The sequence below is a fragment of the Octopus bimaculoides genome, chromosome 12, assembly GCF_001194135.2.
Source record: "Octopus bimaculoides isolate UCB-OBI-ISO-001 chromosome 12, ASM119413v2, whole genome shotgun sequence".
Classification (NCBI taxonomy): domain Eukaryota; kingdom Metazoa; phylum Mollusca; class Cephalopoda; order Octopoda; family Octopodidae; genus Octopus; species Octopus bimaculoides.
Window position 1 is genome coordinate 3,714,232 of NC_068992.1, and position 5,710 is coordinate 3,719,941.

Sequence of the window (5,710 nt, forward strand, 5' to 3'; positions counted from 1 at the left end):
AATATTCAGACAAATACATAACAAAAACATCAGGACTTACAAATATATATAACATACAGAAAATTGCACTACTGGGTACTGCACACATTCTACGCAAAACACTTTCAATACAGTAAACATAAGAGCACCACAGCAAACCACAGCACATACCCAAGGCGCACAGAGCGGCGCTCGGTAGTGAAGTGAAAGCACGTTATAAAAATAAAACTACTGAATAATAATAATAATAATAATAACAATAATAATAATAATAATAACAACAACAACAAGTAGCTGGAGTGAAAGATAGAGAAAAACTGAGAGACGAAAATACATAAAAAAATAACAATTAATGCCTTAATGATGAGCAGGCGTGGCTGTGTAGTAAGACGTTTGCTTTCCAGCCAAATGGTTCCAGGTTCAGTTCTATTGCGTGGTACTTTGGCCAAGTTCCTTGTTATCCTAGCATCGGGCCAACAAATGCCTTATGAGTGAATACATATGAATAAACGAAGGGGTGCTGGTTTGGGTAAAAGAAAATATCGGCGAATCAGTTAATTATGTTTTTGACCAAAATATTCCACTCTCAGGTTCACAAACTTTTTAAGGTGGTCCTTCAGTTTTTGTAAGCCCTGTAAAAGATCATGGAAAGTTGGGCCTCCAGCCACGCCTTTCGCGATATCCTTACAGCCAGAAGCTTTTTAGCACCTCTTCGTACAGACGAGGGGTTGCATATGTATGTATGTATGTATGTATGTATGTATGTACCTTTGTGTTTAGCATCGCCTGACAACTGGTGCTGTACAGTACCGGATAAAAGGTCCGGTAATGTATAAAAATATGTATTTCAACTACAAACTATTGATATAAATATGTCGTACCTTGTTCCTTTTTAAGTCAAAGAACAACCGATCTATCCTATGTCTGAACATCACGTGAAAGATATTCAGAAAAAAAAATGTATGACTGAGTTAATAAAGGACGACCATTTTGAACGGTGTGTTTGGTGATGGCGAATACCATTTCTTGATAAATTAATTGTTTAAAAGATAATGGCATCGTTAAGAGAGATTGGTGCCATCGTCAGAATGTATCTGAAGATTTCTACTACAATCAGAAAGATCAGGATATTACGCATCATTGTTCTATGTTATATATATACATACATACATACATACATACATATGTTCGCGCGCACACACACACGCACACACATCCATACATGCATATATATATATATATATATATATATATATATATATATATATATATATATATATGCATATACAGGAGTCAAAGTGTAGGGTGTATCTGATCATAGTGTCTGTGATATCTGATATTGGACGTATTTAACGAGCAGAAGAAATAAATAGGTGTCTAGATGGCACCGGTTTTAGCAAGAGATAATTATTCTCTTATTAGAATGTGGTACAGCGTCACGCAATTAGCCTTGACAGCTAGAAGAAAAGAAACAGACAAAATATGTTATCAGGAATTTCATTACGACACGAAAACACTTCATTTCGAAATTTTGAACGATAAGCTTGGATTATCAGGAATCGTTTAAGAGAAATTTCAAGAAGGCCTTTGGCGGAGATTGTGATTCGATTCAACAAAATTTACCAGGAAACATTGTGTTGAAATATAGAAAGAATATTGATAAAATCTCAACAATGCGACAAGATTACTTTCGCGTGAGAAGATGACGATAAGGGATTGTACAGAAGAAAGCAAACGAGAAAAGGACGTGTTATTCGATATTGCAAATGTAGGAGAGAAGCAGAACTGCATGAAAAACAGGGGAAAGAATTGTGTCCTTTCTGTGAAAGTACAGCAACAAATGTCACACTTGGAATTGGAGAAAATGTAGTTGTATAATAGAGAAAATAGAATCCTTAGAAAGCTTATTGAAGGGAATACAGAGGTAATATGAGTCTCATGGGATTAAATAAAGAGGTAATATGTGACTTATTGTAGCTAATACAGAGGTAATAAATGTCGAATATAATCCAGTAGTTATATTTCACGATATACGTTTACAAGTAAAAATAAAATATTAGAATAATAGATAACAAAAGAAACAAATTGCATATATATATATATATATATATATATATATATATATATATACATACAACGGGCTTCTTTCAGTTTCCTTCTACCAAATCCACTCACAAGGCATTGATTGGCCCGAGGCTATAGTAGGAGACACTTGCCCAAGGTGCCACGCAGTGGGATTGAACCCGGAACCAAGCGCGTGTAATCGTGTACAGCTTTATACATCTGAGTGGTTTTGTGTGCAGTTTCGAATGTGTTTAATATGCAAATGGTTGTCGTTGTGTGCAAGTGTATATACGTTCGCAATTGTGCATATTTTCATGCAATTCTGTGCAGTTGCTTACACTTTTGATAAATATGTGCATGTGTTATATGTAGGTGTGCACATATGCATATAATTGTGTGCAGTTGCAAGATTTTTAAAACCGTGCATGTGTTCGTGCGCAATTGTTTGCAAGTATATGCACAGCTATGTGCTATAATCAAAAAGATATATGCAGGCATGTGCAGCTGTGTGTAGGCGTGTGCAATGGCATGCAGAGTTTGAGTGGATGTGTGAAGGAGGTAGAAGCATAAAAGGTCGGAATAATAGAATAATTTCCTTATGGGTGGTCACGGTATAGAATATTCATAGAGAGAGAGATGATGTCTTACAAAACGCGATAATATTCCTAGCTGTACATCTAGTGAAGCAGTAGACGTACGTTTAGGATTCTCTCTCGTCAATAGCAAATGGAATGCAAAGATGTAAGCAATGAATAAAAGCTACTGTATCTATGAACAAAGAATGCAAACTAATTCTAAGATTTCGAACACTGCTTCAGGTCTGATTTAATTTTAGACAAGAATTCTATGAAGAATAAAATGCAGATGGCAATGGCGTGTTCATGTATTCATGAAAAGCAAAGCAAAGAGATTGAGAAAACCCGAGCAAAGAATCATGCGCAGCAAAGGTTATTTTAAAAATAACATTGGTGGAATTGTTGTTGTTGGAATATGTCAGAGAATTAAGAGGTGAGTGTTAAAGCAATCTCATAATTGTAAAAGGTTTGTCCACCTCATCATTTATCCTTTTAAGGAGTACCCGGTTTGACCCCTTTCGGGGGATGGAGTATGATGTCTCTCCAGCAATCCAGATAAGGAGAAGGAAATTATGTTCGTTGAAAGAAACCCTTCAAAAATCTGTCTCCAACGTTACAATGCAGAACCTCCGATGGACACCCCAGGGGAGGTGCAGGCATGGCAGATTAAAAACAACAGAGGGGAGGTTACATTGGGCCCTGTACTTAACTGGTACTCATGTTATTGATCCCGAAAGGGTAAAAAGCAAAGTCGATCTCGGCAGCATTTGAACTCAGAACATAAAGGTGGACGAAACGTTTCTACCAGCTGACTGCTATAATAATAATAATAATAATAATAATAATAATAATAATAATAATAATAATAATAATAATAATAATAATAATTATAAGGTTATTTAAAAAATAATAGTTTTGAAATTGGAAATAAATTGCAACGTTGAAAAGTGAGGCACTTCCTGGGTGAAGGGCGTTTATGCGAAAGACTACTAATACCTAACAACCAATAAATACCACCACTAAAACCACCACCACCACCACCAGGAATAACTCCTTCTCCCCCCCACCAATAATATCATTTGCAAAACTATAAACACCATTATTACCACCCACCACCGGAACTTTAAGGCCACTTTTTGTGGGTGTGAAATAATTTGAAGTTGACGGATAATTGTTAGGATTTGATTTCAAAATGGCGTAAATTTGGGTGTGCATGTTGATGGTGGCGGTTAACATAGCAACATTATTAACTACAGCATTAAAAACAACCACCACGGCAACAACAACAATAACAAGAATGATACTGACAGCAACAACTTCAAGAACAACAACAACAGCAACAACTTCAAGAACAACAACAACAGCAACAGCAACAACATGAACAGCAAAAGTTATCAACACTGAAAACAGCAAAATTGAAGTAACATCACTTTCTACATGGCAGCTTAACCAGCTAGAAACAGCAATCAAATCTCCCTCACTTTATATCCGACCATCTTAAACAAAAGGACGAAGTGGCTAATGCATTAAAAGAGATCAAACAATATCCTATTTGATGACGTAGAAGGTGCAATTTTACATCTTTAATGCACAAAATACTTTTTCTGGATATGCGCTGCTGAACGTAGGCTGCATCTTTTATGCCATTGCCATCAAACACGATGTACAACAATGATATTCCCATTTAGCTGTCGCTGATCTATAGTTGCCACCACATTTATGCTAGATGTAAGCCTATTTGTCCATATTGGCTAAATGTAGATTCAGCAGAATGCTCCTGCGTTTATATCATTAACTATGTTTCATTGGTACCTGAGCGGAAATTGAACTCAGAAAACACAGAGCCAGGACACCTTAACCCAACGCTCTAACAAATTCACCATTCCACAGTCATGAACTGGTGCATAATTCCTCCTCTCTGAACGGCAGAAAAGTACGGTTGAACTTAGTGCGAATAGAAATCAGAGTTGGAGACCTGGTGTGCCTCCTTGGAACGGCCAAAATAATCTGGGAAGTATTAGATAATTGAAAAGAACAGAGAGTAAGGTACTGTAGACTGCAGGCAGCAAGCCAGCTATGCATGCAAAAATCCAGGAGTTCCAACAAAACCTGATATATGAAGAAATAATAAACAACAGTCATGTTCCTTTCTAATATAGGCACAAAGCCTGAAATTTGGGGAGAGGGCGCTCGTCGATTACATCGACCCCAGTGCTTCACTGGTTCCTAATTTATCGACCCCAAAAGGATGAAAGACAAAGTTGACCTCGGCGGAATTTGAATTAAAGATTTAAAACACCAGCAGGAAAGCCGTTAAGGATTTTTGTCGACGCGCTAACGATTGTGTCATCTCGTTGCCTTTATGATAATCCTTTTTATTATAGGCACAAGGCCTCAGATTTAGAGAGAGGGAGCTAGTCGATTACATCGACCCCAGTGTTTCACTGGTACTTGATTTACTGACCCCGAAAGGATGAAAGGCAAAGTCGACCTCGGCGAAATTTGAACTCAGAACATAACGACGGGCGAAATACCGCTAAGCATTACGTCTAGCGTGCTAATGATTCTGCCAGGTCACCGCCTTATTGTGGCCTTTATAATAATAATAATGGTTTCAAATTTCGGCACAAGGCCAGCAATTTGAAACGAGGGGATAAATCGATTAAATCGACACCAGTATTCAACTGGTATTTATTTTATCGAGCCCGAAAGGATGAAAGGCAAAGTCGACTTCGGCGGAATTTGAACTCAGAACGAAAGGCGCTTTTATGAATGCCGTAATAACAGACATCGTATGATGATCGTCAGATGATGTTCGTCGGTTCTCAGATGGGCTGATAATTTTTGTTTTCTTTTTCCTTTTTTCTATGTCATGCTTCTCTTAGCGAATCAGGCGTGAGAATTGCTCGTGCAGCTTCTGTAGGAGTGACAGTTGTAAAAAACAAAACAAAATCAACACACCATCACCTCGCTTTCCACACACACATAAGAGCGTGCTGAGTACCACATAAGCTAACATGCACATATTAATATATACAATGACATACATACATACACACATTCATATATATATATATATATATATATATATA